Source organism: Rhinopithecus bieti, unplaced genomic scaffold (assembly GCF_001698545.2).
Source record: "Rhinopithecus bieti isolate Rb0 unplaced genomic scaffold, ASM169854v2 scaffold_13259, whole genome shotgun sequence".
NCBI classification, from domain to species: Eukaryota; Metazoa; Chordata; class Mammalia; order Primates; family Cercopithecidae; genus Rhinopithecus; species Rhinopithecus bieti.
This window is the reverse complement of record NW_016807544.1, coordinates 308091-322490: the sequence shown is the minus strand read 5'-3', so window position 1 is coordinate 322490 and position 14400 is coordinate 308091. Positions and strand designations below refer to the sequence as shown.

The window sequence follows — 14400 nt, the reverse complement described above, 5'->3', positions numbered from 1 at the left end:
GGGGGTGTAGGGGAAGGGGAGTGAGTGTGTGTGTGTAGGGATGGGGGCGGCGGCGACGAAATGCGTGCAGAAATAGATTTCTTAACTACAAGAAAAGGTGCGGCGGGGAACAAGGGGCGCAGGCGCAAGCCGTAGCTTGTAGGTCTTTGCAGTAAGGTGTTAATATTTTTAAAGGGGGCAGGGCCTCCTTTTTGTGGATCCAGGTTGTCGCTGAGGTGTGTCTCGGTGTGTATGGCCGTTGGGGCGTCCAGAACGCGGCGTGCTGTACAGCGTGTGGGGCGCCGTATTCTGGGAGCCTGTGTGTGCGTGCGCTGTGTATGCGCAGCTGTGCAGAATGAATCACAGACATCAGAGATGGAGAGCACCTGTTACTGTGGGTCATGGGCTTGGCGTGTGTCCGGTCTAGTTTCCATTTACAGGACAGTTCTGTGCCCTTCCTCAGGAGGTCCCATTCCTTCCTTCTTTTGGTCAATTCTGAGTGTCAGCTGTCTACTGGGAATTTTCTAAGGCTAAGAGGCAAAGATAGGCAAGTCACTCCCCTGACCTCAAGAAACTCCCAGTCTACAGGCAAAGATACACCACCAGCCGGGAGAGTTTCTGGACCAGGTACAGATGGTGTCTGTCACTGGGGAGGAACGAAAAGTGCTGTGCAGCCCTGAGGAGGGGAGGGAGAGGTAGCTTTTTGAGTAGTGGTAGATCAGGAGGCTTTATGGAGGAAATAGCATTTGAGGACCTTGAAGCCTGAGTAGGATTTGGCATGAGGAAATAGAAGGAAGTGGCATAGCCGAGTGAGGAAATCCAGCGGAAGTCCTGATGTTTGAAATCTCAGGTGCGTTTAGGGCATAGTGATTTGATTTTATGGCCTAATGGGAAATAGTAGGAAATGATTGGGTTGCATTATGGGGGCTTTTGGATGAAGAATTTGGATCTGATTTTGGAGGCAATGGAGAAGCCTGACATTTTTTAGTGCCCTCCCCTCCTTAATGTTGAGAAAAAAAAAGATTCTACAGCACCGGTTGTCAGAGTGCTGTTCACAGACCTGCAGTGTCAGCATCACCTGGGAAACAGTCAGAAATGCAAATCCTAGGATCCTACTCCAGACCTACGAAATCAAACTCTGGGGGTGGGTCTCAGTTAACCAGTATATTGGTTCAGATACGCTGCTTTAAAACCTTGCTATTCAAGTGTAGACCTTGGGCCAATATCATCAGCATCACAGGAGAACCTATCAGAAATGCAGAATCTGAAAATCCCATACCTACTAACCCAGAAGCTGCATTTTAACGAGCGTACTGGGTGATTTGTTTACCTATTAAAGTGTGAGAAACACTGTTCTAGAGACTTTGGAAAATACAGTAAAGTACAAAGAACCCCCCAGTCTATACCCAGTTGTATTCTTTGTTAATATTTTGATGTAATTCCTACCAGTTGTTTTCTAGGCATCTATATTTGTAAAAAGTGCTCTTTTAGCAAACATAAGTAGTATGGAACAATATCTACAATTCATGTACTGTTTTGTTGTTGTTCTTTTCTTTTTTTCTTTTTTTTTTTTTTTTTTTTTTTGAGTCAGAGTCTTTCTCTGTCACCCAGGCTGGAGTGCAGTGGCGTGATAATTGCTCACTGCAGCCTCAAACTCCTGGGCTCAAGGGATCCTCTCACCTCTCACCTTATCCTCGTGAGAAGTTGCAACTATAGGTGCACACCACCACCCCTGGTCAATTTTTTTTTTCGTAGAGACAGGGTCATGCGATATTCCCCAGGCTTGCTTCCTGTGCTTTTTACTTTACATTATATGTAATTAAATATTCTTTTAAAACCTCATTTTTAATATTCTGTACAATATTCCATTGTAAGTGGCCAGGTGCAGTGGCTCATGCCTGTAATCTCAGCACTTTGGGAGGCAGAGGTGGGCAGCTCACCTGAGACTAGAAGTTCAAGACCAGCCTGGCTAACATGGTGAAACCCCATCTCTACTAAAAATACAAAAACCAGCCGGGCGTGGTAGTGGGTGCCTGTAATCCCAGATACTTGGGAGACTGAGCAGGAGAATCACTTGAACCTGGGAAGCAGAGGTTGCAGTGAGCCAAGATTGTGCCATTGCACTCTAGCCTGGGTCACAGGGGGAGACTCCATCTCAAAAAAAAAAAAAAAAAAAAAAATTCCATTGTAAATGTACCGTAGTGAACCTAAGCATTCTTCTATAGTCAGGCAGATTTTGCTATTATAAATAACACTGAGATAAAAATAATAGATACCACCTACATATAGTATTTACATTGTGCCAGGCATTGGGTTAAGCACTTAACATATAGTAATCCACTGAATCTTCATAATAACTTAGTGAAATCAGTGCTATTGTTATCCTCATTTTAGACACCAAGACACAGAGACTTGCCTGAGATTACACTGCTAATGAGTAGTGAAGCTGGGACTTAAACCCAAGAAATCTGGCTCCAGAATCTATGCTCTTAACTACCTTTATACTTAAATTTTTGTCCAAATTTATTTTTTCTTACAAAACATTATTTCAAGTTTTAATAAAGTCTCGAAGCACATTGTCAACTTGCTTTTCAGAAAGATTGTACTAACCCGTGCTCCCGTCAGCAATGTGCTAGTTTCACTGCCTCCTTGCCAACACCAAGGGTGAAGTCTTAAGAAATATTTTCTAATTTGATAAATTAAAAATGTATATAGAATTAACTGAGATAGCTCTAATTATAAAGCTGAAAAATTTTCACATATACAGTTGTCATTTATAGAGAACCTAGGGCTTTTATTTGGACACAATTTTAGTGTGCTAAATTATATCTTATATTTTATATTTCTTTACTTTCCTAAATGCTTTGACATTTTTCATCTCATTTGATCCTCACATTATTCCTGGAGAAGGTAGATGATTCTCTGCCCACACAGTGCATTTGCAGTGGTATCTTACAAGTGAGACATCATATAAGTTCAGTGGTTAAAAGATTCTAGACTCAGACAAGTGTTAGCTGGAATTCTGTCTTGACTATTTCCTGGACAAGTTATTGAACTTCTGAAAACTTAATTTTCTCATTCATTAAATAGGACTACTACTTATTTCATAGGGTTGTTGTGAAGCATATCATAAGTGCTCGACAGATAGTAACTTTAATTATTGCTCCTTAAATCCTGTCATTATTGGATCCCATAAGAATGTAGTGACAGAACTCCAGTAAATTCATAAATATTTGCCAACCACCGGCTCTTTTTACTTTAAGGTATTGCATCAGGTAGAGCAAAGAGAAGAAATTGGAGGTTGGGCACTCTGAATTTTTGTCGTTACCAGTCCCCTAAAATAACTTAGGACAGGCTACAGGAGGCAAATGTTGGATAAAGACCCAGGCCTGGGATTTGGCTCCTGTCAGAAATAAGACATTAATTGGGTCACAGTGGTCACAACCATTTAAAGGTAAGAAATACTGACATGCCAAATTGCTTTATTTTCCCACTGTGTGCTGGCTTAATGGTAGAGTATCTCACTCTTAGATTTTGGGTTTGAGGACAAGGCTATGAGAAACATGTAACCCATGTGGTACCACCCTGTGTGTGAGGCAGAACTCAGCACAAGAGCTTAGTAGTAGGTCCGATAAAGGCAAGCATGAACGAGGAAGGGAGGGAATAGTAAGAGCGGTAGCATGGAGTGAGAGTAGAATTACTATGCCCATCTGTCCCGCTCCACAGAGTTGTCTGTGTATGTCTAGAATTGTTCTGTTTGCTTGTTGTTAGTATGCTTCTGTCTCTGTTTAAGCCACTCATTGGTAAACGTGTTCTGGCTTCCCAGAAATGGTCTTCTCCCTTCAAATGGAATTAAATAAATCCCAACAAGAATTTCTTAAACATTCTTTCATTAACCATTGGCCATATGCAGAGCACTATTTTAGGAAGTGAGAAAAGACCCAAATGACAGAAAATCTGAGCATGAACTTAAGAGTCAGAAACTCAGTGCTTCTCCACGTGTGTTTATAGCAGCACAGTTCACAATTGCAAAGATGTGGAAGCAGCCTCTGTGCCCATTGACTAATGAGTAGGTAAATAAAATGTGGTATGTATACACCATGGAGTACTGCTCAGCCATTAAACGGAATGAAATAACGTCTTTTGCAGCAACTTGGATGGAGCCAGAGGCCATTACTCTAAGTGAAGTAACATAAGAGTGGGAAACCAAAAAACGTATGTCCTCATATATAAGTGGGAGCTAAGCTATGAGTGTGCAAAGACATACAGAGTGGTACAATGGACTTTAGAGACTCAGAAAGGGGAAAGTAGGGAGGGCCTAGGGATTAAAAAAAAAAAAACAAACTCTACATTAGGTACAATGTGTAATAGGTACTACCTACATATAGTATTTACATTGTGCCAGGCATTGGGTTAAGCACTTAACATATAATAATCCACTGAATCTTCATAATAACTTAGTGAAATCAGTGCTATTGTTGTCCTCATTTTAGACACCAAGGCACAGAGACTTGCCTGAGATTACACTGCTAATGAGTAGTGGAGCTGGGACTTAAACCCAAGAAATCTGGCTCCAGAATCTATGCTCTTAACTATCTTTATACTTAAATTTTTGTCCAAATTTATTTTTCCTTGGGTGATGGGTACACTAAAATCTCAGAATTCACCACTATACAATTCATGTAACAAAAACTACTTGTACCCCAAAAGCAATTGAAATAAAAAAATGCTAAAAATGTAAAAAAGCATCTCAGTGCTTCTCAAACTTTAATGTGTATATGAATTGCTTGGATACCTTATTAAAATGCAGTTTTCTGACTCTGTTAATTTAGGCTGGGGCCCAAGATTATGTTTCTTTTTTTTTTTTTTTTTCTTATTTTGAGACAGAGTCTCACTCTGTCACCCAAGCTGGAGTGCAATGGCATGATCTCAGCTCACTGCAACCTCTGCCTCCCGGGTTCAAGCAATTCTCCTGCCTCAGCCTCCCGAGTAGCTGGGACTACAGGCATGTGCCACCATGCTCAGCTAATTTTTTTGTATTTTTAGTAGAGACGGGGTTTCACTGTGTCTTGATCTCCTGACCTCGTGATCCGCCTACCTTGGCCTCCCAAAGTCCTGGGATTATAGGTGTGAGCCACCGCGTCTGGCCCCAAGATTATGTTTCTAACAAGCTGTCAGGTGCTGCTGATATTGTTGGTCCATGGACCACATTTTGAAGAGCAAGTGTTTAGAGGGAAGGGAGTGTAGGATACAGTAAATTCCTCTTCAAAGTTTAGCCTGTTAACTCCCTTTAAAATTCAAGAGGGAGAAAAATTGTTAAGTACAATGAGCTCTGAGTTCCTCTTCAAAGAACCAATATGTCAGTATGTTTAGATTCCCTGTTCTTTGTTTTCCATTTTAAAGTTTAACTTCCTTGTTCTTTGTGCCTCTTTGACCCTAGTTTCAGTAAAGAACCCCCTCCTAGCCTCTGTCACCTCTTTTGTCTGTAGTCATCCTTAGTCACCTGTTCTGTCCTTAGTCATTCTTAGTCACCTGTTCTGTAACCGTCCTTCCCGCAGAAACTACTCACCCTGCCACTCTGGCTTGTACCCTCACTCTCTTTAAAATAGGCAATTGGAAGCTTAGACTTTGTGGTCCAACCCTAGCCAACAGGGGAAAGACCCAGAGGTAGGGACTAGCTGCGTTAGGATTAAGACCCGCTTACCCTCCCTTGTCTGGTGTGCTCTTGCCATTGCTCCATCCGTGAGACGCATCCTTCTGTAGAATTAAGTTGCCTTACTGAGAAAACTTTTGCCTGAGTGCTATTTTCACTTGGTAGCACCGAGCATTTACTTCCAACAGGAGGCTCAATATCTTCCCTTCTTTACTAATCTTCACCTTTTCCCAGAGAGGGGTTGTTTACAGATTGACCAGATTCTAGGGAATCAATTGATCTATGTTTAACATGAACAGAGTTATGAACCTCCATTCAGCTTTCTCTTAATGCAGCAGGAATAGGTAAGCTGAATCAGGGCCTTCCCTTGGAATCTGGCCATGTTTTCTGTTCCTCAAATGCATAGCTAAGTGTACATTTTTTGCTTGCATCTTGTTTAATGTGGCAGGAAAGAAAGTGAGATCTTGGTATGTCACAGGGAGACGAAGGCCCTTGTGGGCCTTTAGTATAGGCCGCTTGCTCTAACTTTGTTTTTTTGTTTTGTTTTTTTTCGGAGACTGAGTCTTACTCTGTTGCCCAGGATGGAGTGCAGTGGCATGATCTCGGCTCACTGCAAGCTCCGCCTCCCCTGTTCAAGCAATTCTTGAGCTTCAGCCTCCTGAGTAGCTGGGATTACAAGCATAAGCCACCACGCCCAGCTAATTTTTGTATTTTAGTAGAGAGGGACTTTCACTATGTTGGCCAGGCTGGTCTCGAACTCCTGACCTCAAGTGATCCGCCCACCTCAGACTCCCAAAGTGTTGGGACTACAGGCGTGAGCCACTGTGCCTGGCCTCTAACTTTGTTTTTGAAAGAGAGTTCTACACTAAGAAATTGGGCATTTATTCAGGTAACTATAAAGTGATGTTTTAATTTCTCATCTGTCAGTGGCACATGCATATATGGATTCTTCATGAACCTCATGAAGGAGAAAGATGACTGGGCCACATGGCAAGTTTCTAGTATTCATGGTACTTTGGCCCAATGTCATCAAAACCTGTCTCTTCTATCCTAACAAACTAGCCTTGAACACACCCCAGTGAATCCTCTAGATGCTCACACCACTAGCGGAACAGCTCATTACTGCTGAGATATGCTGGAAGATTTCCTAGAGAAGTGTGTGGAACTGTTTTGAAGGAAAGACCTTTGCATGGTCAACAGTAGAAGGCACAATGTTTGTATTCAGGCTTCAAGCATTGTGCCTGCCCCACTTCTGGATCTTGTTTCTGCCTCTTGGAGCCTTTGACTCTTCTGCTACCCACTGGTCTTGGAAGACTGGAGGCCCCTTTCTCTCCACACTCACTCTGGAGCTTGCGTACCTTCTAAACAGATGGCTTGTGCTGCTTTGTCTCTTCCTTCAGCTCAATTTCTTGAGCATATGTGAGACATGTATTTGAATATCTTTTGTACTAAGCTAAGCTCTTGAGGGTTTGGTCACATGATAACCAAATCAAAGCTATTTTGGGGATGTTTTTCTAATTGCATCAAACTTAAAATTTACCTGACAAAATTATAGCATTTTCATTATCAGTTGTTATCCATATTCAATCTTCAAATATTCCTCTATGGGAGAGCAGGAGATTTTTGAGTACTTTGTGTCCAGATGTAGCTAATGTGAGATTCATATTTTCATTCATTCTACCTTCTGCCCACAACCCCAACCCAACAATAGATTTCTCTATGATTCCAGAGCCTGGTTCAGCCTGACCTTATTTAGAAAAATAAGCCCTCTCTACCTATCTCCATTGTCTCTTACCACCCAATCCATTCTCTGACTGCCTCATCTCCAGTATCATTTGAAGCCCTCCTTGGGGCCATGATATCATTTATTTGAATCAGCTACCAACCTTCCTTAGGACACTCTTCTTTCCCCTGTTCCATGTGGTCGGGTGGAACTGTCAATCATGGTGTCCTCTAGCTCCCTGCACTGCTTCTGTCACCCCGCCACTTGCTAGTACCTATTCCAGGCTTGAGCCCATCGTGTTACTCTATCTTCCTACGCCATAGTGATTGCTTTCAGGGAGAAGCACATGGACAATCAGAGTTTTCTCTGAGATTTGTATATATAGACATTGGAAGGGAGAAATTCTTTTTTCTGTTCTTTTATACTCATTAAAACATAGTTTATTAATTTATTCTTAACTTTGTATTATGGACAAATTTAAACATACACACAAAAAAGAGTGGCATAATGAATCTTTAAGAACCTATCACCCAGCTTACACAGTTATCAACAACCAATATTTATTGCCATATGTTTAGTTTTCCAGATGCACTATTCTTATATCTCTATGCCTTTGTACTTACCGTTTCCTATGTGTTTCGTGTTTCTGTATTTCTCATTTGCTTGCTCTTAGAATATTAGGTCTTCCAGTCAAAGTCACCCAGATTTGCCAAAAGAGCTGGCACAAATGTCACTTCCACTATGAAGTCCCACTGACTTCCGTATACAAGGTTGGTGTTCATTCTGCTATGTTCTGGTAGCTCCCTTTTCATGCTTTTATACTGCATAGCACTTATTTATTCAACATTCATTCAACAAACTTCTATTGAAATATTTCACTGTTTTAGGTGTTGGGGATCAATGAATAAAAAAGGCAAAAATTGTCACCTTCGTAGAATGAGGGAAGACTGAAAATAAACATCATAAATAAATAAATAACATAGGCTGTTAGAATGTGATAATTGCAGTGGGAAAATAGCTTAAGTGGAATTGGGTGTGTGTGTATGTCTTCACATTTTAAATAAGGAAAATAAGATAAGCCATACTCATCACACTGCGTAATGATTATCTGCTTGTTTTTTTGTCTCTACAACTAGACTGTAGCTATTTGAAAGCAGGGATTGTGTCTTATTCTTTTTGTAGCCAAGCACCTAGTATATATATTAGCAAGCATTCTGTAATGGTTGTGGAATAAATGGAAAAAACAGAAGAATACAAGACACCAACTCTAAATACTGTTGGTGTCAAGGAAGGTTTTTTTGTTTTGTTTTTTTGAAATGGAGTTTCACCCTGTCACCCCAGGCTGCAGTGCAAGAATGCCATCCCTGTAACTTCCACCTCCCGGGTTCAAGTGGTCCTCCCACCTCAGCCTCACAAGTAGTTGGGATTACAGGCATGTGCCAGTATGCCTGGCTAATTTTTGTATTTTTAGTAGAGATGGGGTGTTGCCATGTTGGCCAGGCTGGTCTCAAACTCCTGACCTCAAGTGACCCACCTGCCTTTGCCTCCCAAAGTGCTGGGATTACAGGTGTGAGCCACTGCACCTGGTCTTTTTAATTTTTTTTTTGAGGATAGCATAGGTACATGGGAAAAAATTTAAACAGTACTCTACATAATGGAATATATATTAAAAATACTATGTGTTCCTTCTCCCCTGGCCCCAGCCCTCCAAAATCCTTCCCAATGGCATCCACTCTTAGTTGTTTTTTATGTATCACTCCAGAGATAGAGATGATCTGTCTCTCTAGCTTTCAGTGTAATATATCTTCAATAATAAGTATTATCTTGGAAATCACTATATTTCAGTATACAGAACTGCTACATTTTAAAATATAGCTATATAGTATGTGTTTTTATGAGTGCATCAGAATGTATTTCATCAGGCCTCAGTCGATGGGTATTTAAGTAGTAAAAAAGATGTTTTGGTGAACCACTTAACTAGTTGAAAAGTTAGGTTGCAGTGTGACTCTGATGCATCCAATCTTTCATATTTAACTACGTCAGTAGCTTACCTGTCGGGGAGAAGGCCAGTCTCCACACCTCTGTGTGTATCACTTAATTTCACCCATACCCATGAGGTTGTTATTCCGAGGCTCAACTTAGAAGAAGTCCGAGGTTTTCAGAGGTTCTGTAATTTAACCAAGGTCACACAGCTTGGAAGCAGGTCTGCCTTACCCCAAAGACCATGCTTTTTGCCTCCCTTAGAGTTTTTGGTATTCCTGAAATAAAGAGGATCTCTTCAGAATGCCTGGTGGATGCTCCTGGATGATCTTCGATTCTTTCTAATCTGAAGATGTTCCAACACTGTGCCACCTCTGCTATCCATTCCCTGTCTTTTTCTGTTGGCTTTATGTTCTGGTTGACCTCTGCACCAGCTGGACTCTTCACCCTCTTATTGAGGGTCAGCCTTGGCAAAAGGGAGGCACCAACGTGAGACTGGCGGATGAGAGAAGAGAAATTAACATTTTTTTCCCACTTTCTCCCTGCTTTGGCACCAAGGTTTTGGCAGCAGTCAATTTGTATCACTATTATAATTGGGTGGAGGGGGGGCTTCCTCCTTGACTCTACCTCTTAATGGGTTCTGGTAATACAATTTATTTCTCCCTTCCCTTCCCTTTCCCTCCCCTCCCCTCCCCTCCTCTTCCCTTCCCTTCCTTTTTTTTTTTTTTTTTTTGCCTAAATATCTTCCCTCTCTTGCTAGTCTCTGGATGCTTCAACATTCTTTCTTGGTTTCTTTAACCATGCCCACACTTCTATAAATAAATAGTCTTTGTATTAAAAGTCTCTTCAGATGAACCATTCATTAGTTAGATTTTTGTCTTCTGTCATAATCCTATTATAAATACTATTTTAAGATATAATCTCTACCAGGAGAACTTTAAAGACCTGATGCTATAAGCTTCAGTGACATTAATCTCTAATGGTAAAATTTCAGGCTAACTAAGGGTAATTGGAACTTTTAACTCTCAAATTCTATCTACTTGGCAGCAGCCTATTTGGCCAAGTGCTAAGACTGGCTCTGCTGTTGGTTATATGTAGTTTTTTTGGTTATTGTCTTGTTCCTCATAACTTTATATGAAACTCTGATCCTATAACCTTGGGTTTCCATTAGCAGGCATTTAACATTTTAGCAGTCTTATTTTAAATCCCCCAATCCCGCCAATCACACTACTTTTTTTCCTACAGAATTGCTAGAGAGATACTTTAGTTATCTATGGCTGTGTAACACATTATCCCCAAACTTAGCAGCTTAAAATATCATTTATCATTTTCAAACAATCTCACGGTCTCTGTGGGAGTCTCTTAGTTGTGTAGTTTTGGTTAAAGTTATTTTAAGATGTTGCAGTCCAGTTGTTGGCCAGGACTAACGTTATCTGAAGGCTCCACTAAAAGAGATTCCAGCTCCAGCCTCAGTCACATAATTGTTGGCAAGCCTCTGTTCCTTGCTGGCTGTTGGCTGAACATCTTGGCATCTTGATGATCTTCTGCATCATTGGCCCTGAGTGTCCTCACAATATGGTACCCAGCTTCCCCCAGAGCAAGAGATCTAAGAGATCCATAATCTTTTAAAACTGAGTTAGAACTGAGTCTTGGAAGTGATATATCATCACTTCTGATGACCCTTGAAGAATGGGGGGGCGGTTAGGTGTGCTGACCTCTGTGCAGTCAAAAATCCTCATATAATTTTTGACTCCCCAAAACTTAACTAAAAGCCTACTGTTGAAGAGAAGCTTTATAACACATAAACAGTTGATTAACACATATTTTTTGTTATATGTTTTACATACTATATTCTTACAGTAAAGTAAGCTACAGAAAAGCTAATGTTATTAAGAAAATTGCAAGGAAAGTATATTTACTATTCATTAAGTAGAAGTGGATTATCATAAAGGCCTTCATCCTTACCATTTTTATAGTGAGTAAGCTGAGGAGGAGGAGGAAGAATAAGAGGTGTTGGTCTTGCTGTCTCAGGGATGGCAGAGGAGGAAGTGGTGGAAGAGGTGGAAAGGAGGTGAGAAAGGCAGACACACTTGGTGTCATTCTGTGGAAATACATCATACTTTTATCTGACATTTTCCTTTTCTGTTTCTCTAAAATGTTTCCTTTTGGCACCAATCCTTCTTCAACCATTTGCTTTAGTTTCAGTGCCCATATCATGGAAGGGTCCATATGATGAAAGAAGTCAAAGACAGTCTTGAATAATTGGAAACCTGCCAGATTTTCTAATGTCAATTAATTTTCTGGCACTGCTTCTTCTACTATGTCTTCTTCCTCATCATCTAGCACTGGTTTGGAAGCACTCAGCTCCATCAAGTCATCTTTATTAATTCCTCTGGTTTGGTATTTAATCGCTCTTGAATTTCTCCGAGATCCATATTTTGAAACTCTTTATCCCCTACTTTTTTTTTTTTTTTTTTTTGCCATACCCACAATCTCTTTTCATGATTTCCTCGATTGGCTCTGTTGTAATTCTTGTGAAGTCATGCACAGCATCTGGACACAATTTTCTCCAACAGAAATTTATTGTTCCAGGCTTGGTAACTTTCACAGCTTTTTCTGTAACACTGATGACATCTGCAATGGTGTAATTCTTCTAGACTTTCATGATGTTCTCTCTGTTGGGCATTTCTTCCTCAGCACTAACAATCCTTTCCATAGAGTACCATATTTGATAAGCTTTAAAGGTCCTTATGACCCCCTTATCTAGAGGCTAAATTAGCAACATTGTGGGTGGGGGCAAGTAGACCACTTCAACACCTTTGGTGTTGAACTCATAGGGTTCTGAGTGGCCAGAGGCAATGTCCAATATCAAAAGAACTTTAAAAGGCAGTCCATTACTGGCAAGGTGTTTTCTGACTTCAGGGACAAAGCATCAGTGGACCCAATCCAGAAAAAGGGTTCTCATTATCCAGGCCTTCCTGTCAACCAAAAGACTGGCAGCTGGTGTTATCTTTTCAAGGCTTAGGGTTTAGCAGGTTTATAGGTAAGGGCAGTTATGATTATAAACCCATCTGCATTTCCATAAAACAGTAGAGTTAGCCTATCCCTTCCCGCATTAAATTATTGTACTCACTTCCCTTCCTTATTAATAAATGTCCTTTGTGGCATTTAATTTTTAAATAGGGCAATTTTATCTGCATTAAAAACCCATTCAGGCAAATATCCTTTCTCCTCAATGATTTTTATTTCTTTCTGTTTTTTTGTTTGTTTGTTTGTTTTGTTTTGTTTTGTTTTGTTTTGAGACAGTCTCACTCTGTCACCCAGGCTGGAGTGCAGCGGCGAGATCTCGGCTCACTGCAAGCTCTGCCTTCTGGGTTCACGCCATTCTCCTACCTCAGCCTCCCAAGTAGCTGGGATGACAGGCACCCGCCACCACAGCCAGATAATTTTTATTTGTATTTTTAGTAGAGATGGGGTTTTACCGTGTTAGCCAGGATGATCTCCATTTCCTGACCTTGTGATCTGCCCACCTTGGCCTCCCAAAGTGCTGGGATTACAGGCGTGAGCCACCGCGCCCGGCCAGTATGAGTGCCACATTCATAATGACATAAATTCATCTATTACTTTGTGGCTTATTAAGCATTTTAGCCTCATTTAGATCCTTACAGTACTACCTCAATGTGTAAGGCGAGGCATTTTGTTTTGTTTTGTTTTGAGATGGAGTCTCGCTCTGTTGCCAGGCTGGAGTGCAGTGGCTTGATCTTGGTTCACTGCAACCTCCGCCTCCCGGGTTCAAGCGATTCTTCTGCCTCAGCCTCCAGATTACCTGGGACTACAGGCGCCCACCACCACGGCCCGCTAATTTTTCTGTGTTTTTAGTAGAGATGGGGTTTCACCATGTTAGCCAGGATGGTCTTGATCTCCTGACCTCGTGATCTGCCCGCCTCAGCCTCCCAAAGTGCTGGGATTACAGGCCTGAGCCACGGCACCCAACCCTCCTCAATGATTTTCTTAATGGCATCTGGGAACTCATCTGCTGCTTCTTGGTTGGCAGAAGCTGCTGCTTCTACATTGACCTTCTTTTAAGTCAAACACCTCTTTGTAAAATCATCAAACCATCTTTTGCTGACATTAAATTTTCCACCATTAGGTCCTTCACCTTCCTTTTGATTTAAGTTGTTATATAATGACTGCACTTTTGCGGGCTGGGCGTGGTGGCTCACTCCTGTAGTCCTAGCACTTTGGGAGGCCAAGGCAGGCGGATCCCCTGAGGTCAGGAATTTAAGACCCGCCTCATCAACAGGGTAAAACCCCATCTCTACTAAAAACACAGAAAAATTAGCTGGGTATGGTGGCACATGCCAGGGATCCCAGCTACTTGGGAGGCTGAGGCAGGAGAATCGCTTGAACCCAGGTGGTGGAGGTTGCAGTGAGCCAAGACCATGCCACTGCACTCCAGCATGGGCGACAGAGCAAGACTCCCTCTCAAAAAAAAAAAAAAAAGAAAAAAGAAAAAAAAGGACGGCACTTTTTTCTTGAATCACAGTAGAGTTGATAGGTACACCTTTCTTATAGCAACCCTACCCCCACATAAAAGCTGGTTTTGTTGTTGTTGTTGTTATTGTTGTTTTTGAGACAGTCTCACTCTGTCACCCAGACTGGAGTGCGGTGGCATGATCTTGGCTCACTGCAACCTCCAGTTCCCGGGTTCAAGCAGTTCTCGTGCCTCAGCCTCCCAAGTAGCTGGGATTACAGACACACACCACCACACCCAGATAATTTTTGTGTTTTTAGTAGAGACGGGTTTTGTCATGTTGGCCAGGCTGGTCTCAAACTCCTGACCTCAAGTGATCTGCCCACCTTGGCTTCCCAATGTGCTGGGATTACAGGTGTGAGCCACCATGCCTGGCCTAAAAGCTGCATTTTAAATATGAGACAAAAAGCTATTTCACCAAAATGCTGGTGTAGGTACAATTGTGGCTTTGCCCATTTCCTTTCCTTTCCTTTTTTTTTCCTCTCTCTTTTTTTTTTTTTTTTTTTTTTTTTTTTTTTTTTTTTTTTTTTT

General features: G+C 41.5%; 1 long non-coding RNA gene across 1 annotated transcript in view; it reads left to right on the top strand.

Annotated features, from left to right (window-relative positions):
- Positions 1-319: 319 nt before the first annotated feature.
- LOC108536202 (uncharacterized) overlaps positions 320-14400 on the top strand; it is a 36657-nt gene continuing 22576 nt past the window's right edge. The window contains exons 1-2 of the long non-coding RNA XR_001887449.1: positions 320-606; positions 8029-8125. This is a non-coding gene — a long non-coding RNA (uncharacterized LOC108536202). The remainder of the gene's footprint in view (positions 607-8028; positions 8126-14400) is intronic.